The following is a 24,092-nucleotide window of genomic DNA, read 5'->3' as shown; positions in this document are numbered from 1 at the left end:
AACCAGCCATGCCAAAATGACCCTGTGGCACCCCAAACTGGCCGTGGTTGCTCTGAAAACCCTGCTGCATGCCGATACTACCATACATGGGGTTTGGCATGATGCCTTGCATACCCCCAAACACTGTTCTTGGCATGTACGGCTGACTTCCAAGCGCATAACCAGCCATACTTTGGAACACTGATCCACCCCCGAAATACCCAGGATGTACCGTGGGTGGTGGAAAAACTGAGTGCATAGCCTTGTATCCAGCTCCCTGTCCATTCAAGACAGCACGCTGGCTCTGAAAGGTGGCGGGCTGAACTGGCACAACCTGTGGAGTAGGCGTTCTAGCCACCTATTCAAGCACGGGAGGAACCTGCTTTGGAGCCCCCGACTCCGCAACATGTTCCCTTTCCTCCTGCGCCACATGAAGTACCTGGGCTTGAGCATCAACAAGCTCCGTACGAGGCGTAGGTTGCCTATTTTGCTGTTGCACTAGTGGCGCTTGCAAGAATTCCATAAACCTCGGATTCTGCACCAGCTACAAAAAGACATTCACCGCGGCAACTAACTAAGTCTTGAACGCATCATCCTCAAGTTGCCCTGTCATAAAGCCCTGTACTACTGGAGGGACATTCATGTTGACAGGAGGTACAGACTGACGTGGCTGTGAGCTCTCGCCAATCTCTCGCGTGTTTGCGTGTGTGTTTGCAAGTACTTCATCGCGAAGGAGAAGCAAGAAGGCTTTGGCCTACGCTTGGGAATTCCGGGAACGGAATTCGGAAATTGTCTGCGGAGTCTCGACTCCGAGTACAGACGGAAAAAGGATTGAGAGCTCGTCTCTCGGATTTCCCTTACGGGAAGGAACGACCATCGAGTCAGAGAATTAGAACGGAGGGGTTTTATCCGGTTCTTGTGCTTGGAAAAAGATTCTCCCTAATAAAGGATTTCTCTTTAAGGGGGGGGGGGGGACCAGCCCATTTTCTGGTCCCAGTACTGTGTCGATCTTCTCACTCTCTCTCTCTCTCTCTCTATCTATTTCTCTCTATATCCTTTGGCTTCGGTAATAAGTGATAAATTCTATTTATCTGAGTATATTTTGTATTGTTATGTGCTCCTGTTTGTGACACCCACCATAGTGGATTGTCTATTAACCTTGGGAAAACCAAGGTTATGGTGTTTTAACACCACACCACAGTGGGTCAGGAGGTCAGGATTCACTTTTACATATGGCGAGGAGACGGTGGAGTATACAAATGCATACACCTATCTTGGGGTAGCCTTCAGTGGACCGGTGTTTTCATTAAGAAGAGCAACAAAAACTAGATTGACGAGAGCTTATGCAGCTCTAGGAGGACTGGAGAAGATGTGCTCGTAGGTTCAATTTCAGGAACCTCGAACAATGTTGTGGCTTGAAGACACTCTAGTGGCTTCAGCTATGCTCTATGGGGTTCAGATTTGGGGATGCTTGGTAGACCACCATGGCATATTTGGCAGCACTGATAGATGGAGATGTATGGAGAGGCCTCTAGTCTCTATGATCTCTCGGATGATTTGAGCTAAGGCCTCAGACCCACACGAGATTATTCGAGCCGAGCTAGCTGCCCCCCCTCTCGCGATCCAGGCCTTTACTAAATCAGTATCCTTCATGCATAATTTATGGGACCTTCCCTGAGATAGATATGTTTGGCTAGCCCTTGAGTCATCTCAACAACTAGCGCTACACGGGGACACAGCATGCTGGTATGGGCAGATGACATCATGGGTTTAAACCTTCAGCATGGATAGATTGCCTCCATTCCAGTTGGATGCACCCTCCCTATCTCTCACAAGGAGAGAGATCGCTAGATTGATACGTCAAGAATTGATTCAGCTAGATACCAGGAGCACATGGATACAGCCGACACAGGAGTTGGGCACGAAGATCGCTGGTGACGATGCAACGACGACGCGCTGAAAACGCAGATGCTGAAATTTACATTTTCCGGGCTAAATCTGCAAACCACGCTGGACTTGACCGTGCGACGAGGATCTGTTGCAGGAAGGTGAGATCTGTGAGGTTCGGGGGTTCTTTTGCGGGTTTTTACTGCTGAAAACTGAAAACGCTGGTCTATGGGCTGATTCTGTCACGAAGATCTGCAAAAACGCTGAGGTCTCAGGCTGATGCAAAAACGCTAGGGCTGAACTGGACTCAACTGTGGAAATCCGCTAACGCTAGGGAGTCTGTTGTGTCTTGCTGTGGATCTGCTGATCTGCAATGCAAAAACGCCAGGGGCTGATCTTGTCCAAAAACGCTAGGTCTTCTGTCTTGGGGGGTCTTGCTGAGAAGTTGCCTGATGAACACAAGGTTCCTACTGCCTCTTCTGCTGTGGAATGCTAGCGCTAGGTTTCTTATATATTTCCTTACTGAATTTGCCCTACCCAGTTCCCAACAAAAGTCGCTTAAAAATAATAAGTGAAAAATGTCAAAAATAGGGAAACTAGGTCTATGCACTGTAAAAATGCTCCTGATGGGTTCTGATGGCAATCTGATGATCATGTTGTGTCACGTGTGCAACCAGAGGATATGCATCTATTCTAAGTATATGGACATGCACGGTCTACGAACAGACTCACAAAAGTGCCAGATCACTTCCTAAGCTAACTAAACTAAACCCATGTCATGAAGTAGCTTGTCCACGTACACATAGGGTTAGATGTGCACGTGACAAGTACTTTCTCGGACAACGCCCAATGTCGGGCATCCTCGGACACTGATGATGATGATGATGATTTTAGTCTTTCACTTTATTTTTATTTTTATACCCAAACATTGGATTGGATCCACCAAGATTGTATCAGTTTGGTCTCATAGGTCATTTTGACCTTTTGAAGACGTTTAATATAACATTTCATCTCTCTCTCTCTCTCTCTCTCTCTCTCTCTCTCTCTCTCTCTCTCTCTCTCTCTCTCTCTCTCTCTCTCTCTCTCTCTCTCTCTCTCTCTCTCTCTCGTGGCTTTTTGACACTAGTGTGACTTCAGCTATGCTTTACGTAGTTCATATTTGGGGAACCTCAATGGACCACCATGGCAGATCTGGAAGCACTGATGAATGGAGATGTATGGAGAGGGCTTTAGTCTCTATGATCTCTCTGATGATTTGGGCTAAGGCCTCAGTGCCACATGAGATTATTCGACCCAAGCTAGCTGGCCCCCCTCTCGTAGTCGAGGCACTTACTAGGTCAATATCCCTCATGCATAGTTTATGGGACCTCCCTAGAGACGTATATGCTCGGCTAGCCCTTGAGTCATCCCGACAGATAGCGTTACAGGGGGATACACCATGCTGGTATGGGCAAATGACATCAAGGCGGGAGCCAGACCAATGGGCGTAGCAATGGATCATGCACTTTTGACTATCTGTTTCATTTCAGTATAGTACAGCCCAGACATCAGGAGGCAAGTCACATACCCGTTATACATTTACATCAGAGACTAACTCGGTTTATACAGAGGAGATCTATAGCCGTCTATGCACAGCTGGTCCTGGCCTCTTAGTGGAGGAGCTCACCACTTTACTGACTGAGACACTGCATGGTGCAGCGTCAGAGGTATACCCACACACTCAATCTGGTTGGATGCGATATTCTGGGAGCATACCCAGAATAGTTGGTATGATGAGGAGTGCAGAGAGATGAGAGCCCAGCTTCACAGGATCTTCTTTTAGGAGTCATACTTACAGACAATCTCAGATTGCTTCCTGGCACCTTGTCCGACGGAAGAAACGAACTTACTTGGCACAGATGGAGCAAGACTTATATCAGTTGTTCTTGAGTAGAGACTCGGGAGAGGCATGGCGATTCTTCCATGAGCACTCCCCTCCCCCAGTGATTACTTGTCCTAATGTGTGGGGCAAGTATGCCTCATCGTTATATACGGTTCCTGGACAGGACCCCCTTCCAGATCCTATAGAGCCATGCCCACCTACCAGCATCTTCTTTACCACTGAGATGGTAAAGAGAGCCATTGATAGGATGAAGACCAGTAGGGTATATGATCATGATGGTCTAGTAGCAGAGCACTTTACACATGCTAGAGATATGTTGGTAGAGGTTCTTGCAGTGTTGTTCAATCGTGCCATGTGTGAGGGGTTGCCTCAGACTTGGAGGTTGTCTACTATTGTGCCTATCTTCAAAGCAGGTAATCCTACAGAGCCTGGGAATTACCGCACTATTATGGTTGAGCACACATTCGCACGGTTGTATGCATCCATTCTCGAGCGCATGAGTTGAGTAATTGGGCAGAGGGTGAGGATGTACAAGCAAAGGGCCACGCCGGTTTCAACAAGGGTTTCTACACTCTTGATCGTATTCTGACACTCAGAGCCATCATTAAGGAGGGGAGGTCACATGGGAGCAGATTTATTGTAGCTATGTGGATTTTCGCAAAGCATTTGACATGGCACCGAGAGCTCAATTGATGCGCAGACTGCAGGAGATGGGGGTGCCCATAGTGTGGATTATGGCTCTATACAGATCAGTGATGGGACATGTACGCACTCCAAAGGGGATATCTGATTTAGTTCACTCCACCATTGGTGGGGTGAAACAGGGTTGCCCATTGTCTCCTACTCTATTTGGTATGTATGTTGATGAGGTTTCTGATTACATTGACAGAGAGTGATAGAGGTGCCCAGCTGGCAGGGACGTGGATCCCATTGTTGTTATATGCTGATGATATTGTGTTGATCTCTGACTCACCAGAGGTACGCAGCGACAGTTGGATGAATTACACATTTTTGCAGAGGATAGTGGATTGTCTGTAAACCTTGGTAAAACCAAGGTTATGGTGTTTAACACCACACCACAGTGGATCAGGAGATCAGCACCTACTTTCGCATATGGTCAGGAGATTGTAGAGTATACAGATGCATATACTTACCTTGGGGTTGTCTTCATTGGGTTGAGGTTTTCTTTGGGGAGAGCAGCAAAGACTAGACTGACTAGAGCTTTTGCGGCCTTGGGAGGCTTGGAGAGGATGTGTTGCACGTTCAGTTCCAGGAACCTCGGACAAAGTTATGGCTCTTTGATACTTTAGCATCCTCAACTATGTTGTATGGGGTGCAGATACGGGGACCTTCTGTAGGCCAAGATGGTTGGAGACGTATGGAGAGGCCCTTGGTATCTATGATCTCTCGACTGATCAGAGCCAAGGCCTCTGTACTCCAAGCTATCATTCGAGCAAAGCTAGCTGCCCCTCCTATGGAGATTGAGGCGCTTACCAAATCAATCTCCTTTGTGCACAGCTTGTGAGATACTACTAGAGACAGATATGCTAGACTGGCTCTTGAGTCTTCCAGACAGTTAGCTCTTCGGGGGGACATTTCATGCTGGTATGCACAGATGATATCATGGTTTCATACGCATGGCTTAACCATACGGACAGGGTGCCCCCTTTCCAGTACTCTCTTCACGCACCCTCGATGTCTCTTACACGGGTGGAGATTACTAGACTCATTCGTCGGGACCTGATCCAGCTCGATACCAGGAGGACATGGATAGAGCCGCAACAGGAGTTGGGCACGAAGATGGCTTTCTATAGAGAGCATCTTCTCCACCTCATAGGAGATGGGTTTGTGATTCGACCCAGCTACATGGACACACATATGGCTTATGGTTTGCGGTGTGCCATTGGTGAGATAAGCACATCCTCACATCAGTTGGATATTGAGACTAGTAGATTCAGAGGGATATCAACAGACAACATGACTTATGCCAGCTAGAGCCAGAGACAGAGCTACATTACATATGTCATTGCACAGTGTACTGTTGCTAAATTGGCTTTATCTGACATAAAAATAATTCTAAATGAATTATTGGGTTTATAAGTGAGAGGGTTTTCTCACTTGGAAACACTAAGGAAAAATAATTCTAAATGAATCATTGGAATTTTAAGTGAGAGGGTTTCTCACTGGAGACATCCGAGTACAGAGAATTCCTAGTGCGTCATTCAAAGTAATGACCGGAGCACTGTGAAAGGGAATGTCTGTAAGGCCACCAAGAACCGGTACTTCTGATGCGTCACATCGGATGGGTGGCAGGGAGCATCACGAAAAAGTATCCGACCATCCGGGAACGGACATCTCTGATGCGTCATAGGATGGGTGACATAGAGCATCGTGAAGGAGATTGTACCGTAAGTTCGGTAGGAAAGGATTAGGTGATGGGTATTCCTGATGCGTCACAAGGTGGGTGACGGGTGCATCGGAAAGGGAATATCCATAGTCGAGAGGAAATTCCGAACTATGTTAGAATTGTGCACAAGGAAAAGTAAGCACTTGAATGATGGGTTCAAAGGAAACTTTGAGGAAAAACAGATGCTTTTTGAGAAAGCGGGATTTCTTTTCGGGAAAGCAGATGCTCCTGTGAGAAGTCTATGTCTGCATTGCAACTGTGCATGTGATTGCATCCAAGGACGCCTGGGAAGTGCTGTGAAAGCATTGTTTTTAACTTATAAGGTTTGATTGAGTTTTTGGGCAGGATGTCGGGTCCCAAACCCTCAAGGGCCCCCTTACTCTATTGCCAGAGCAAGTACTTTCTTTGTTCTTGCACAATGCTGATACAATGACTAAATGTTGATATGCTAATGTTGATGGGTATTGATGCTACTTTTGTTGGGTACTATTGGGATACTACGGGTACTGTGGTACTGTCGTACTCAAGTACTAATGGGTTCTATGTCAACGATGATGAAGACGACGACGAGGTACTGATGGTGGTCTATGTCGACGACGACGACAAGGTACTGATGGGGTCCATGTCGATGACGATGACGAAAACGACAACGAGCTGATGGGATCTATGTCGACGACGATGACGATGACGACGACGTACTGATAGGGTCTATGTCGACGACGATGATGACGACAACGAGGTCCTGCTGGGTTATATGTCGATGACGATGATGTCAACGACGAGGTGCTGTGGATCCTTATGCCGAGCCAAGGCACAAGGGGTACTAGGTGCTCGGATATTGTATCGACAACGACAACGGGTCTACGGCGGAATGCTGAAAACTGTTCCATCGACTTGGCCACGATGGAACGACCGGCTGCGACAAGGGAAGGACTGATCTGCTAGGGGTGCAACGGCGGGAAGCCGGGATAGGCAAAAACGGTGGCTGTCTTGGCTGAAAATGCTGATCATCAAGGCTGAAACACTGATAGAGAAGAAGGATGAAAACACTAGGTGCTGGCCTGCAATCCCCAAGTCTGCAGGTTTCTCTTTTGCTGCTGTCTGTCTACCTTCAACTAGCACCCAATGGGTTTCTTTTATAGGCCCTTTAGCACGTGCAGTAAATGCCTTAGTGCTAAAATGCGGTCTTGTGCAAGAGAGGGTATGCAACTATGACCGGCCTGGACATGCACGTCCTGCTAGAGGCTCACAAAGTGCCAGGCTAGGTCCTAAGCTAAGACTCATGCTAGACTGTAGCAGAAGCATGTCCATGTAGCGCAAGTGAAGTGCGTACGTGACACTACTCTGGCTCCCTATCCACCAGCGCAACATTTGCCATCTTCGGAACTCTTTGATTTACCATCAACTTTTTCCTTTGTTTCTTTCTTGGGACACTTCGCAACGATGTGCCGCAGCCATAACACTTGCCCTCTTTGAAGTAGTTAGCACGTTGCTCTCAATTCAGGCCCCATGGAATTCTTCTTCTACTTCTTGCCCTTCTTCTTCTTGGAAGACTCCTTCCCAGTTGACTCGGAGCCTGGCTCATCAGTTGCTAAGTCAACGAGCCTAAGTGCATGGAGAAACCATCTTTTGCATGTTCCATGAGCTTGTGAATGCTCTTGGACTTTTGCTTCAAGCCGTATCGTCGGATCTCTTTGGAAATCCACAAGAAAAGGTATCCCAAAATCATTGACAATACATACCAAAGGTATCGTCTTTCCGCATCTTCAGATCGTTCCAAGCCGTTATCACATATTGTTCGTACTGCTCGGTCGACCGTATCGAAGTGAACACTTTCTTGAACTTTACCCACGTTCTTGGTGCTTTACTGTAAAGAAGCAAGGTCGACCACCATGTATGAGCATTACCCTTTACAAAAGAAGCCACCTTTCCTACTTTGGAGGCTTCAAAGAAGTTGCCCCCAAAGAAAGCAATGTCAAACTGCTGAATATAAGAGAGGGCTCAATGTCAAACCTTATAGCCCCATCGTTGAACTCTTTGGTCTTCCTTTTCTTCTTTTCAAGGTTGTTGTCAAGAGACGGGCACCATGTGCCAACGGAAAAGAACAGACTTTTAGCACTTCAATAACAACTGAACTGAAAGAGATGCACAACACACGAGACGGGGAGTGGCGGAGTTCCACCCCAGAGAGCATTGGCCCCAAACCTTAGCACCCCTTTCAGTATTTCTTTATATTGCTTGAACTCAATACATTGCCGGTACTCCATCCTCTGCACCTCACGTGGAGCATGCCAAAGAATGAGCCCTTGGCTCATATTTAAAGGCCCTTGGCCTTTAAAAAGCAGTTTACATGAAAAGCTATAAACTCAATAGCATATTGTTCAAAAGCAAATGCCCAAAAGCTGTAAACGCAAAAGTTAAAATCCATACAGCTCTGAGTCAACGTAAAACGCGGAAATCCGTACAAGTCTGCCACGTCAGCATGTCAATGTAAAATCCGAAAATCCGTACAGCTCTGTCAGCGCAAAATCCAGGACTCCGTATTGCTGCCACATCATCTTCTCCGCATGTCTATGTGTGCGCTTGCTTTATATTAATGCCTTTATGTCGCTTGGGCCCCATCAAACGGGGTCCATAAGTTGGTGGGAACTTCTTCCGCTTCTTCTTCTGATGCTTCTGCTTCTTAGGGTTTGGGCTTCTCGGCTGGGATCTGTAGGTTGGCTCCGTTCTTCAGTGGCATGACACGTCAGCAATTTGTGACAGTTGTCATACTGAATAGCTCGTATAAGATGGTTCTAATTCTCTTTTTTCCAAGAAAAAGATCCTTCCATTAGTTAATAACAACTGCTCAGGGGGCTACAAATTGCCCCAACAAGAGAAAACAACCACATAGGTAGGCGGTAATGCCATCTAGGAGCCCCATGGACCATGTAGAAAAACCCTGATCGCCAAAATCATAGGAATGCCTCGCGGCGCTCCCGCATGCGGTTGGAGCTGCCCTTAAGCCTTTCAAACTGTCCTCTGAGTGTATGGATCAACTCCAACAAGATGTCTCGTACAGTCCATGCCCATGGGATGGCCTCGAAAAAGTCAGGCTGCAAATGAGCTCTCAACAGAACTCTCTATCACTGCTCCGCTCCTGAGGTGTAAGCTTTGTAGCGGACTGGAGTGTAGGGCAACCCTCCTGTATCAAAATCATCCTTTTGGGCCCGTGAGAGTGTTGTCTACATGTCGACAAGGCAGGTATCAGCCGCAAAATCCGAAGCCAAACCTGCTATGCCATGGTGACTCAAGTGGGTGGTCACAAGCAGCACGGCTCGCTGCTGCCTGCAGGCTCGCCGGACGGCCACTTGTCACAAAGTGATGACGTGGCTACGGACAGCAGAAACCCTAATTTTAGCCAAAAACCCTAAAATTCTTGCAAACCCTAATTTCCGGAAATTGCGGAGGCCAAAAAAAAAAATTTGATGAGCGACTCAAATCCTAGCTTTTTTTTTTTTTTTTAAATGATGAGCGACGCAAATCCTAGCTTTTTGCTACGCAAGGATTTGGATGAGAGAGAGTTGAATTGCTTTATTTTAACTCTCATTGAGAGAGAGAGAGAGAATTTGCTTTTCCTTTCAAGCTTTTGGGGCTCTGCTTTTGGGCATCCCTTGTAACCTTTAAATTAGTGGTGAGGGCCTCACTTCTCAAAGCATCTGGACGCAGACTCTGAGAGTGAATCCCGACCCACTCTCTTGTACTTTGAACTGATTAATACAAAAAGAAATACCAAAAGGGACGCCAGTCTTTGGGGCCAATATCTCTAGGCACGGAACTCCGCCGGGCCATTGCAAATCTATTGTGATCTGTGAATTGTTTTGAAGTGGTTATGTGGTGCTGTCGCGATTGATTCTTGACTTGGAGTGTCAAGTGTGTTACACCACTGTAGACCAACCAACTCCCAATTGCGCTCGCTCAATGGGCAACTAGCCACTAGCACATGGTGACTCTCCTTGGTTGTCTGTTGTCCCACAAGCATCCCCAAAAGTCTGTCAGAAACTCAGCCATGAGATCCTCATCCTACTAGTGAATTGCAGAGCAGGACAGGCCTCCCTCCGTGTGGCCAATATGTGACGCCCCAGTCGTGCTATGTTTTGAAAGAAGGAAATCCCTGGGTGAAAGAAGGAGATCCCTGGGTGGCCAGCTAAAGCAAAAAGATCCCGCCTCACCTCGGTCCCACTACACTCGCACCAAAGGGCGACTCTCCCAAGCCCATAGCTGCTAGTGTCCGGTCTCGAGATCTCACGGGTCAAGATCAAGCACGGGTCACGCGTCATGGGTCCTCCCTCTGATGCCCACAACTCAAATCCGCTGGAAGCAGCACTCTGCTACCTCTGGTGCCTCAGTAGTAACTCTGTGGAGGCGACCCTCTCGCTGAACCTCAAAGAGCATGCAAAGGCCTGAGTTTGAACAAGGCCTAACTACGATGAGGACCTCAAGGTGAGTGAAAGCCCGAATCGAGAGGAGTGTGTGTATACAATTCTGGCATTACACATTGTATTAACTGACAAAGTTTGTACTTTATCTTGGGGTCGGTGACCCCAAGATTTTGATTATGGAAAACATTTTTTGTTTAAGAGGGAGGGAGGGATAAAATACCTGGGGTTTTCCTAAGTGCCGTGTTGTTGTTGTAGCACTAACTGCACACCATGCTCAAAGTTAATGTTCAAAGGTATATAAACAAAACAAAGCCACAATTAGCAATAAGAGAACCTTCCATCATTATTGGTGACTAGCCATCTTCCATAGTGCTCATAGTAGGTTTTCAGTTTTCTTCTACAATATATGAGGGCTTTCTGTGCTAGCCATTACCATCACCAAGATATTATCTACTTCTGAACAGATATAATTTTCTTGTCCTCTCACGAGGACAAATCTTGATGTAGTATCAATTGTACTTAATCGAAGAGCCCAATGTAGAGATGGCAAACGTGTCCTTGTATGGTTAATCACCATCCTTTTCCCCCTCGCTGTTACGATCATGTCCATCTCCATAGAAAAATATTCTGGAATACTACAGCATATTTGGCTCCCAAAATTAGTGAAGCAAAGTGGGTCAATTTTTTACTCACTCATACGATACACCACAAAAAAGTTCATGACAAGGGGGAAAAAAAAAAGAACAACTTCATGGACTTACCAGTAATGGAGGCAACCTCAGGCCACAATGGTAGCACAAAAAAGGTTCCTCACATGAAAAAAACGAACATGAGTTTCAACTTCATGAACTTACAAGTAAATATGGAGACAACCCATCAAGCCACAATGGTGGGCTGATGCTAGCGCATCTAAGCTGGCTTTCATGCTACGCTAGCGAGCAGCCACGAGTGACAGGTCCCTTTTGCCACCAGTTCAAAATCTAAGAGACTCATCAGAGAATGACGGGTTTTTTATGTCAAGACTCAATAATCGTTGATAGCCTACATACTCACATACTCCAGACATCCTGTAGTCACAAAGATACTACAGAATCTTTTGCAACTTCCTCAGGGCACGCCGATCCCCTCCCATACCCTACTTCCCATTTCCATCGCTGGCAGAGAGAGAGAGAGAGAGAGAGAGAGAGAGAGAGAGAGAGAGAGAGAGGTGCTCTTTCTCAATCTCAAGGCAGAAGCTGCAGCCCTCAAAGGTAAGCTGATGAAGTTGCAGGCCTAAAGGAGCTGAATTGGGACTGCAGCTCTCAAAAGGACGGAAGCGACAGGGCTGTTCATGAGCGAGCCTTCCCTTCCCAGAGTTCTCCCATCCTGGCACCTCAGATAGCTGGAACTTCATCAGGAATTTTATGTGGTTTGGTCATGCACCATGAAGGTTGAAACATTGTAAAGCATGGTCTTGCGCAATACTATGTCTCATGTCTCTGCTTTGCTTTGCGCACGGAGTGAGAGAGAGAGAGAGAGCGCCAGACTCCCATGCAAAAAGGGGAAGAAGGGGGGGGGCGGGGGGGGGGGGGAGAGAGAGAGAGAGAGAGAGAGAGAGAATCTGAATGGATTCTCCTTTCAATCTATCTATACTAATAGCTAAAGGGGGAGGGAATTCCGGTTCCACACACACACACCCCCCCTTTGCCACGCGTCATAAGCTCCTCACTCCGACGCGCTCAAGCAGTGTAATCTGAGGAGAGAGAGAGAGAGAGAGAGAGAGAGAGAGCCAGCCTTGACGTCGGTTTGTCTGGCACGTGACATGCACAGCCCTACGTGTACGGAGAAGCCATGCACTAGGTGACACGTGTACGGGGGAGCCTTACACCAGAGAGAGAGAGAGGGAGAGAGCACGCCTGCTGCTGTTGCAGCCCTGCACCCACAGCCGGAGGTGGCCCCTCCGCGAGAGAGAGAGAGAGAGAGAGAGGGAGAGAGGGAGAGAGCACGCCGGTTGCGTCTCTGTGTCAGCGCTCAAAAAAAAACTTTTTTCCAGAAACTTGGCAAACCTACATATGTGAAATAGCATAGGTAAATCGAGGTTTTCTCACCTTCAAATATAAAATTTAGAGGTGGGATTACACTAAACCTAGGTTTTTTTCGAGCATTGCCTGGCTCCGACTTCAATCCAACGTGTTGTGTCTGTGTCAGCATGTAGATCCAGTGCTTGAAAAAAACTTTTTTCTAATAACTTGGCAAACCTGCCTATGAGATTCAGTGTTCGGAAAAAATGTGTCGTTTTCAATTTCAATCCAACGTGCTGCGTCTGTGTTAGCACGTGCGAGAGAGAGAGAGAGAGAGAGAGAGAGAGAGAGAGAGAGAGAGAGAGAGGTGTGCCACCAAGTCAGTGTTCGAGAAAAATCATTCCTCCAAGGGATGGAATTTCTCCTTTTTCCCTTGCCCTCAACCGGCATTTTTTAATTGAAAACGGCACGATATTATGGTGAGACACATATTTCCCAAACACAGCACTACTCGAAAAAAACTTTCTTCTAATACTTTATTCGAAGATATTGGGTCCTACTCGGTCTACACCCCAATTAACCCGAATCTCGGCAGATCCGCGGTGCCCTCGCCAAGCAAAAGAAAATACTTCGATTTCTCCTCTGTGTTCCTGCGCGTGCCCCGCAGCTCCATACCGACTGAGGACAGAGCCCCCCCACCCCCCCTTCAACCCCCCGCCTGCTTCTGAACACCGCGTGCTCCAGCTCCGCGCATCCGTTTCAATCACGTCCAGCCCAGAGCAAGGCCACTTCTTGCACAACACCTTGGCCTTTTCACCATCGTAATGGAGCGCATAGACCTCCGTCCCCTGCCGAACCTGCACACTCCACCCCTCTCCGCGGAGACGATAGAGGACCAACGCAAAAAATCCCTCCTATCTCGCCCTCGCTGTCAACATGGAAAAGACCACAACTCTCCTCATCGGATATTTCCCGCCACGTTAAAATTCTTCTTCCCTCTCTCTCTCTCTCTCTCTCTCTCTCTCTCTCTCTCTCTCTCTCTCTCTCTCTCTCTCTCTCTCTCTCTCTCCGCCACATGCCGCCCCCGACTCTCTTTTCCCTAAAGCCTGAAGAGCATCTCCTCATATTTTCCTTAATTCACCCCAAACCAGAATTGGGCACGCCTACTAACTTGGCAGACATACCTAGGAGAAATTTTGTAGGTGGGATTCTGTGTTCGGGAAAAATGTGTCTCAGCTTAATATCGTGCCATTTTCAATTTCCAAAATGTTGTTTGAGGGCGAGGGGAAAAGGAGATATTCCGCCCCAAAAGAGAGAAAAATAGTGTAAAAATCCAAAAAAAAACTTTATTCAAGGAAAGGAATTTTGTATGGTTGGAAAAATGATTTTTCAAGCAATGCTGCTACCGTGTGTGCTTCTGGGACCTGGCTCCACCTTTGATCCAACGTCTTCTCAGAAATCTATTCAATGCTCATAGAATTCACCATGATATTGTTAGAGTTGCGTCCCGCACGGCTGTTAGAGGGGTTGTAGGGCATTGTCAAGGAATGCAGTGTAAGTGCCAGATAAAACTCACTAAGCGCTGCAGCCACTCTGTGGGACGTCGACTGTTCAGTGCAAGGAGGACATTGAACCCCGTAACCACGTGGTGGGACGGGGATCTTAGACCGAGGTTGTTGAGAGAAAACGTAGTGCGTAGCTCCGCCTTGGTGGACATGTATCAATAAATGTGGTGCATTTCATAAACAAAAAGTGCGTGAGGAGCCTCTTGATCGAGATGTCGTCTCTTAGAATGCGCGCACTAATTGCGGGATAGACGTCGATTGTTCGGTGCACGGAGGACATTGAACCCCCGTAACCACGTGGTGGGACGGGGCTCTTTGATCCAGATTCTTGAGAGAGAACGTTGTGCTGAGCACCGCCTTGGTCAACATGTATCAATAAATGTGGTGCATTTCACAAAGCACAAAAAGTGCGTGAGAAGCCTTTTGACCGGGAAGCTACTCTGTGGGACACGTCGTCTCTTGGAATGCGCGCACTAATTGCGGGATAGACGTCGATTGTTCAGTGCAAGGAGGACATTGAACCCCCGTAACCACGTGGCGGACGTGGTGGGACGGGGCTCTTCGATCGAGGTTCTTGAGAGAAAACATCGTGCTGAGCACCGCCTTGGTCAACATGTATCAATAAATGTGGTGCATTCCACAAAGCATAAAAAGTGTGTGAGGAGCCTTTTGACCCGGAAGCCACTCTATGGGACACGGACTGTTCAGTGCAAGGAGGACATTGAACCCCCGTAACCACGTGGTGGGACAGGCCTCTTAGACCGAGGTTGTTCAGAGAAAACGTAGTGCGTAGCACCGCCTTGGTCGACATGTGTCAATAAATGTGGTGCATTTCATAAAGCACAAAAAGTGTGTGAGGAGCCTCCTAATCGAGATGTCGTCTCTTGGAATGCGCGCACTAATTGCGGGATATGTCCAACTGGGGCAGGGCCAAGAAGCTCCTTCAATGCACGGAGGACATTGAACCCCCATAACCACGTGGTGGGATGGGGCTCTTAGACCGAGGTTGTTGAGAGAAAACGTCGTGCTTAGCACCGACTTGGTCGACATGTATCATTAAATGTGGTGCACTTCACAAAGCACAAAAAGTGTGTGAGGAGCCTCCTAACCGGAATGTCGTCTCTTGGAATGCACTAATTGCGGGATATGTCCAACTAGGGCAGGGCCAAGCAGCTCTGTGCTATTTTCGGCACAGATGTGAAGCGAGGGTGTCTCTCTAGATGCAATCACATTCGCTTGCATCTTGAAGGTCAAAGATGGCATGGAGAAGGGGGAGATCTACGAGGAGACGTGTGTAGCTTGGGCTCTTACAGTGGGGGAAGGAAAGGCAAGGGTCCAGGTCGCGAAGCTCTGAGCTATTTTCAACAGATGCAAAGAGAGCACATCTCTCTAAACGCAATCACAGACACTTGCACCTTGAAGGTATGTGGCCGATGCTAATATGGGTAAAAGAATTCACGATGGTATTGTTAGACTGAGGTTTCTGAAAGAAAACATCGTGCTTAGCATTGCCTTGGTTGACATGTATCCCAGATGTAGTGCACTTCATAGAGCACTAATTACAGGATATGTCCTGGCTCTGTGATATTTTTGGCAGATGCAATCACATTCTCTTGAATCTTAAAGGAAAACATGACAAGGTGAAGGGCGGGGGTCTACGACGAGACGTCTGAAGCTCGGGCTCTACAATGGGGGAAGGAAAGACAAGGGTTAGGGTCGCGAAGCTCCGAGCTATTTTCAAGCAGATGTAGAGAGAGGGCACAATCACGTACACTTGCACCTTGGAAGGCATGTGGCATTACACATGAATTCGCAATGATATTGTTAGACTTGGGTTGTTCAAAGAAAAAGTCATGCCTAGCATCGTCTTGGTCCACATGTATCAATAAGTGATGTGCACCACATAAAGCACAAAAAGTGCGCGAGGAGCTTCCTAACCGGGATGTCGTATCTTGGAATGCACTAATTGGGAGATATGTCCAACTGGGCAGGGCCAAGAAGCTTTGTGCTATTTTCGACAGATATGAAGCGAGGGTGTCTCTCCAGATGCAATCACATTCGCTTGCATCTTGAAGGCGAGCAAATGGCATGGAGAAGGGGTGTCACAAGCCGATGACACAAGCGGATGACACAAGCGGATAACACGCGTAGAGAGAGAGAGAGCGAGAGAGAGAGAGAGAGAGAGAGAGGCTGTCGAAGGGGGTCGGCCATGCCGCCGCTGAAGGCGGTGCCATTTCCTTTGCAGCGGCTCACCCCCTAGCCTCCATCACTCTCCTCCACACTTTCTCTTCGTAGCCTCACCTCCTGTCATACTTGCCCACATTTTTTGCCTCCTTACGATTGCTACACATATGGATTGACAGAGAGGCGAATAGCCTCTAAGCACGAGACAAAAAGAGGTGAATAGTCTCTGCAATAGCAAGAAGAGAGAGAGAAGAGAGAGAGGGAGAAGGGGTTGCCATCACGCGACGGGGGGTTTAAGAGAGATTAAATGGCAGGCATCGGTCATTTCTACTTTGAGAAACCTTGACCTCTCACTAAAATGCGCCTTTCTCCCTTGTCTTGTCCTCCTCCTCCTGTCACCCTTGAACAACAAAACCCTCCCTCTCCCCAAGGTGTTGCCGACACCCTCCATCTAGGACTATGAGAGAGCGAAAGAGCGTGTTCTACAGCACTGCTGGTGGTTCTCAGATGTAGTCCTCCTGCACAAGTTGCTGTTCCACTAGAACTCTAACTCCCAAAGCTGAGAGCATCTTCAAAGATTCTCTCTCCCATTTCTTTTTCTCGATGTGTAACACGTACTCGCATACAGACTCTCATACTGGCACATTCATAAATAAAACCCCAATAGTCTTTGGATACTCGACCTAGATTCTCTCCCCTCCCCCCCTTTCCATGTCAGCGCGGGGAGAGAGAGAGAGAGAGAACCTTGTGCCCCCCCAGTGCTCCTCCCTGGCGCCCTGCCCCACGAGCTCGCCCTCTGTCCGCCAGCAAACTGGCTTGCGCACACACATTGCGAGGCCCCGTTTGCAAGTGCGAACAGAGGTCCGATCTGCTCAAAACGGATTTTTGCAACAGCACAAACACCTCCCTCTTCTCCGCCCTTCCCACAGAGAGAGAGAGAGAGAGAGAGAGAGAACTCCCCCTGCTGGTCGTAAGTGACACACACACACAGACACAGGGGACAGCCCCCCTGCTGGTTGTAACTGTGTGTGTGTGTGTGTGTGTGTGTGTGTGAGAGAGAGAGAGAGAGAGAGAGAGAGAGAGAGATCGCCTAGCGTAGCCGCCCTTCCACTTTCTAGAGAGAGAGAGAGAGAGAGGGTCTGGCGGAATCACACGAGGCACAGAGAGAGAGATGGATGGAGCCTCTCCATCGACTCTCCACTTCCTCTCCGCCTATAACCCAGAACGGATCTCCTTCCAATTCCATGCAATTCACCCTTTTTTTTTTGAAATTGTCCACAAATACTCGGTATTTACACTAAAACTTGTAAAAGCTCAATTTTCTCCAAGGTAGGCTCAAATTTTCAAAATCTAGCCTAGGTTTTGCAATTTTAGCTGGATGTTTTACATGGGCCTCTAAAAGAGAAGGGGCGGGCGGGCGGGCGAGCGGGCGGGGCACATAAGATCCTTCGAGAAAGGTTTGCCTCAGCTCAGCCTTCGCGACCGGTTGAAAATCAACATTAGCCAGCTGCAAACCATGACAAAGGGAAGAAAAATCGATAAAATAAGCAAAGAAATAGTTTAAAAATCTTGCAAATTTTGAAAATTCTACTAGTATTCTTGATTTGCATCTTTACGATGAAACCTAGTTGTTTTGGAAAAAAGACTTTCTCGGACACTAAGTCTTGAGTCGAGAAAAGAGAGAGAGAGAGAGAGAGAGAGTGCTTGAAAAAGCCTAGGTTTAGTGTTATCCCACCAACAAAATTTGATATTTTCTAAATTTTAAATTCCTACAAAAATTTGGACAAATCTAGTATAAAAAATTTAAATGTAGTCAATTTACTACTTAACATTAGTCTTTCTAAGTTTTTGAAAAAAAAGTTGTGAGAGAGAAAGAAAGAAAAGACCCATCACTGCTTTTAGGATCAATTTCAAAATTAGGAAAAGATACAAGCAAAATTAACTTTTTTCCTAAAACTTGTAGAGCCTACATTAGAAAAATCTAAAAAAATCTTAGAGGTAAAAACTTGAAGAGAGATTGATTTGGGAAATGAGAGGTATCAAAGGTTATCAGTTATTTTCTTGTAGGATATGCATGCCTCAGCTATGGTCACGGATTTTGAGCCTCCGAGTAGAATACAACTATGCATACCAATTAGCAATTGTAATCGGCTCAAGCATTAAATAGCGAGAGAAGAGTTGTGAAAGAGCTATGTGGCTCACAAAGAGAAGGTGATGCCATCCCCTTGACCAATGTTCACAAAAAATCAAGGCTTGGTGTATTTTAACGAGTTGAAATTGCAAAACTTCTGTTAGATTCCAAGCTTTGTAGACATGTAGTAGTGTTAGTGTGTATACGCGCTTCACCAGGGGCACTTTTCTCCCACTGGGTTTTTCCCCCTGGACATCCGGTGTGAAAGGACACCTTATCTCTTAGGGTTTCATATAAGCTTTGTAGCTCCAAGTTTGTATACACTATTATTCTAATACAGAGAGAGAGAGACTATAGAGATCTCGTACGCAAGCTCTGTGTCTTCTCCTTCTCCATCTTCTTCCTACTCTGAGTTGCTGTCTTCCTTCTGTTTCCTGTTTCATCATCTTCAATAATTGGTATCAGAGCGAGGTGATTTCCAGAGCCTTTACTTGCGTTTTCGCGTCCGCGCGCGCAGTCGCAGTTTTCAGGCAGTTTTCGGAAAATTTGCTCGTGGGAGCATCCTTGACGTTCCGGGAGTATTCTGAATAGGTGACCTCCAGTTTTACCCCCCTTTCGAAGCCGTTCAAGCCCTCAGAATTTTGTTCTGAGCAGCGTAGCAGAAATTACTTTTCGGAGGCGTTTAGATAAAGAGGGTGTGCTTTTTGACAGATTTTCTTCAGGTAAACAGTTCTTTTGGGAAGTAGCTTGTCTTAGCTTTGTGCTGAGATTTTGTGTAGAGTTTTGCTTGCATTGGAGAGGAGATTTGCGAATCTCTTGGAGGTTCTTTTGCTCTCTTGTGTGCATCCACAGTATGGCTCAATCTACGGAGAAAGAGATTTTTGGTGCGTTTACATCCGAAGACAAATTGGATGGTACCAACTATTCTCTTTGGTCTTTTATGGCCAAAAATGTTTTGGTTGGTAAAGGATTGTGGGATTATGTATCTGGAGATGAAGTTCGTCCAGGTAGCATTGCACCTGCCACGCTTAGTCGTGGTGTAGCTGTTGGTGCAGGACCCTCACAAGTCACTCCAGAGCAAAAGAGATGGGATACTAAAGATGCACAAGCTATGGCTGTGATTGCCTTAACCATAAAGAGGACAATCACACCACATATCAGATCTTGCAGAACTTCTGAGGATGCTTGGAACACTCTGCAAGCTATGTTTGGAGGAAGAAACGCTGCCAGAATAGAGTTTTTGAAGAAACAACTTGACAAAATACAGATGGACAAAGGTGACGATATCGTCGAGCATCTTACAAAAATCAGGGATCTTAAAAAGCAATTGCTTAGCATTGATGAAGTGATTCCAGAGAAGGACTTGGTTTCCAAAACACTCAATTCACTACCACCATCTTATTTGACTTTTCAGACTTCTTTGACTCTGTTTTTGCGAGTTAATCCTGAGCCTCTTCATTTTGAAGAGTTAGTGGCTTTGCTATTGCAGGAGGATCAATCACGTAAGAACAAGTCTTTACAGGTGGATGGTATGGATCATGCTCTTGTTGTACAGAACAAAAACAAGGATAAAGAGAGTGCTCATCACTCCAAGTCTGGTGCAGGACAGTCTTCAGAGAAGTCTAAAGGTGATTCCGACAAGTCCAAGAAGAAAGGTAAATGTCACTACTGCAAGAAACCTGGTCACTACATTAGTGAGTGTAAAAAGCGAATTGCTAAAGAAAAGAAGAAAGAGTCAAGTTTGGTTGTTTCAGCTTCTGGTGATTCTTCTATAGCTAAAGAAGAGTCTGCAAACTTTGTGCAGGATTCTTATGCTTTTGTAGTATGTTCAGATTTTTCTGCTTACAGTGTTGACAAGACACAAATGATTTGGTACTTTGATAGTGGTGCATCCAAGCATATTACTTCAAGGAAGGATTTGTTTTGTTCATTGGATGTAGCTCTAGCAAGAAAGAAAGTGACATGTGCAAATAATGCTTCTTATCCAATCAAAGGCGTTGGTAAGATTTTGATTACCATTTCAGATGGTTCAGATTTATGCTTGCCAGATGTCTTATATGTTCCAGGGATCAAGAAGAATTTGTTGTTTGTATCCTCTCTTTCAAAAAATGGTCTTCGGGTCATTTTTGAGGATGACAGATGTGTCGTATGAGATATGATAATCTTGATCAATCTTTTGATCAGCATGTGACACCTCATGATGTAGAGGAAATTGTGCGTGAAGAGCAAGAAGTTCTCAGGGAAGAAAGAACCTTGCCTAAATGGGTTCAGAAAACTTTGCAGGATAGCAAGTTGGATGCACCGTTGCCATGAAAAACACGTGCTGGTACTACTTTTGGCAGAGAGCAAGTAGATTTGGCTTGCTTTAGCACTCTTTGTGATGCAGATGAGCCTGATTCGTTTGAACAAGCTTTAGAGTGTGTTCAGTGGAAAGATGCTATGCAGCAAGAAATTGATTCTATTCATAAGAATCATACATGGGATCTAGTGGACTTTCCTACATGTAAAAAACCTATTGGTACAAAGTGGGTTTTTAAGGTAAAAAGGAAACAAGATGGTACTGTTGACAGGTACAAAGCAAGGCTTGTGGCAAAAGGCTATGCGCAACAGAAAGGCATAAATTATGATGAAACCTTTGCTCCTACTTCTCGTGCGTCCACATTTAGATCACTAGTTGCAATTGCTGCTCATCATGGTTGGAAAGTGCATCAGTTGGATATCAAAACTGCTTTTTTGAATGGTGATTTGCAGGAAGAAGTTTATGTAATTCAACCAAGTGGTTTTGTTGTAAAAGGTCAAGAGCAAAAGGTATGTAGATTGCGTAAAGCTTTGTATGGTCTCAAACAGGCTCCAAGAGCATGGTATGAGAAGATACATACTTATTTGATTGGCCAGGGATTTCAGAATAGTCCAACAGAAAGTACTTTGTATGTCAAAAAGAGAGATGGAGTTCTCATTATGCTAACACTTTATGTGGATGATATGCTTCTTACAGGTAATACTGCAGATGAAATTGAAGCGTTTAAAGATGCTTTGAGAAAAACCTTTGAGATGTCTGATCTTGGTTTGCTACATTATTACTTGGGTATTCAGTTTGTGCAATCAGAGGATGGCATATACAGGTTGCAAGCAAAATATTTGCATAAAATTTTGGACAAGTTTGGTATGCAAAATTGTAAACCAATCTCTACACCTGTAGAAACTGGATCAAAGTTGAGCATGCACGATGCTGGAGAACCTTTTGATGTACATACTTATGCAGCAGCCGTTGGTTGCTTGATATATTTGGCAGGCAACACTCGTCCAGACATTCAATTTGGGGTTTCACAAGCAAGCAGATTTATGCACAGCCCAGGTATGCATCATTGGCAGGCTGTGAAGCGCATACTTCGTTACCTTTCAGGTACCACTAATCTTGCCATGTTCTTTCCAAGGGGGGATATGTATGGAAAGCACAGTTCTATGCAGCTTCTTGGTTACAGCGATTCAGATTGGGCTGGTGATTTTGACACACGACATTCCACAAGTGGCAATTGTTTTTTCTTGGGAAATGCATGTATATCTTGGCTAAGCAAGAAGCAACCCACAGTGGCTACATCAACTTGTAAAGCTGAGTACAGGGCAGCTTTCACGGCAACAGTTGATTGTGTATGGATACGCAGGTTATTGGTAGATCTTTGTGAGTGTCAACAGGCACTCAATACCATTTTCACTGACAGTCAGAGTGCTATGGCAGTTGCAAGGAATCCAATATTTCATGCAAGAACAAAGCACGTAGAGGTTCACTACCACTATGTCAGGGAAAGGCTACATGCGGGGGAGATCACACTAACTTACTGTCCTACACAGGATAACATTGCAGATCTATTTACGAAGGCGTTATCACGAGAAAAGTTTGAAGCTTTCCGAAAAGCTTTGGGCTTACTCTCATACACATGATGATCTGCTACCTTGTACGGATTCACACTATCACTACAGGGGGGATTTGTAGACATGTAGTAGTGTTAGTGTGTATACGCGCTTCACCAGGGGCACTTTTCTCCCACTGGGTTTTTCCCCCTGGACATCCGGTGTGAAAGGACACCTTATCTCTTAGGGTTTCATATAAGCTTTGTAGCTCTGAGTTTGTTTACACTATTATTCTAATACAGAGAGAGAGACTACAGAGATCTCGTACGCAAGCTTTGTGTCTTCTCCTTCTCCATCTTCTTCCTACTCTGAGTTGCTGTCTTCCTTCTGTTTCCTGTTTCATCATCTTCAACAAGCTTGTCTTTAAGAAAACCGGCAAAATTTTACAACTTTTGGTGCCAATACATTCTTCAACTTTTGACCTAAAAATCGGTGGAGTTTTTAAGTGTGCCCTTATTTTCTATGTGTAAAATGTTTTTGGCAAGGCCTTGCCTTGGGCAAGTCTTTGTCATGCAAAGCGTGGTTCTACTAAGACTATGAGCATTTTCTCTCATCTAGAATCGACAATCGATCATATTTCCATACATTGCCACTTCTGTGGGCAAGTATACCCCTGTGTGACCACTCATCAATTATCCAAACAGATAAATAACTAAGCTGCATGTGACCACCCCGTTAATTTTCATTGGAAAGAAATGCCTTTTTCTTTTCTCTCTCTCTCTCTCTCTCTCTCTCTCTCTCTCTCTCTCTCCACCTATACTTTGATGGCATTCTTATCATTAACGCTCTTGACCCTCTCTTCTTCATGACAAACAAAAACATTTACTTTAGCTCACTCTCAATTGAGAGCATCATGGGCCAACAAGCCACTTTCTAAACCTTTTGCGTATGATTGATCAAGGGATGCTCATCAAACACCTAAATAAAAAAGAGGAAAACCTCCCTTACAAGCCCATACAAAACCTCCCTTGAAAGACTTTGTGTGCCCCTCATATTGGGCACACAAAGTCGTACTATCACAACTCAAGCCCATTCTTTTTTGCAACACCGACCCAATTGATGCAGCCCATGATATTAGGGCCCTCATCTAGGCTTTTTGCCACAATGGTTTTGAAAAGGCAAAATTGTGGAGATTGGTTAGGAGTCACCTCCAAAGGTACGCATCATCTTCCCATACATGCCTACTTAGTGATGTCTTTGAATTCCTAAAAATTGGAGGGAGGGCACTAGGACCCCTTAGGGGGGGGCACTAGGGGGCCTAGTGTCCCCTATAGAGGGATTATCCACTCTCCTAGTGTGGGAGAAGGAGGGTCCTCTCTCTTCCACTCGTGAGCAACTACCCCACCATACAAAACCCCAATAAAAAAGTGGCACCCTAAGGCTTGGGCACACACGCCAAACTTTTAATAAACACTTGCCTAAAGACCAACAAGCCTACTCTACCCCTCATGCCAAAAATACCAGAGAGAACGTTGGGTTGTGGATTGACTCAAGAGGTTACAAAAAGAGACCCTTTCATTTAAATGATGCCTCTAAAACTGACTCACCACTCCCCTTTCCCATAGAATTAAAAAAACCCCACTCTCTCTATCCGACTCTTTTTGGAGGGAAACCTTGAGTGAAGAGAACATCTATATAAATGGAGAAATTCCAGGGAAGATCACTCCAACCCTTGCTTCTCAACTCACGACCTACATCTTACCTATGGAGTCTCCAAACCAGGTCTT

The 24,092-nt window shown here is 45.9% G+C and overlaps 1 protein-coding gene across 6 annotated transcripts in view; it reads right to left on the bottom strand.

Annotated features, from left to right (window-relative positions):
* Positions 1 to 12,120, bottom strand: part of LOC147429766 (pentatricopeptide repeat-containing protein At2g03380, mitochondrial-like) — a 41,201-nt gene extending 29,081 nt beyond the window's left edge. For 2 of the 6 annotated variants that reach the window (XM_086496009.1, XM_086496008.1), the window contains exon 1: positions 11,431 to 12,120. The gene's annotated coding sequence lies outside the window, so the exon portion shown is untranslated. Of the gene's footprint in view, positions 1 to 10,796 lie in introns of all 6 variants that reach the window. The other 4 variants (XM_086496007.1, XM_086496005.1, XM_086496006.1 and 1 more) reach the window with 4 other exon arrangements.
* Between the last annotated feature and the right edge of the window lie 11,972 nt (positions 12,121 to 24,092).

This window comes from Adiantum capillus-veneris, chromosome 22, assembly GCF_014529385.1.
Source record: "Adiantum capillus-veneris isolate H3 chromosome 22, ASM1452938v2, whole genome shotgun sequence".
NCBI lineage: Eukaryota > Viridiplantae > Streptophyta > Polypodiopsida > Polypodiales > Pteridaceae > Adiantum > Adiantum capillus-veneris.
This window is presented reverse-complemented; position numbering and strand designations above follow the sequence as displayed.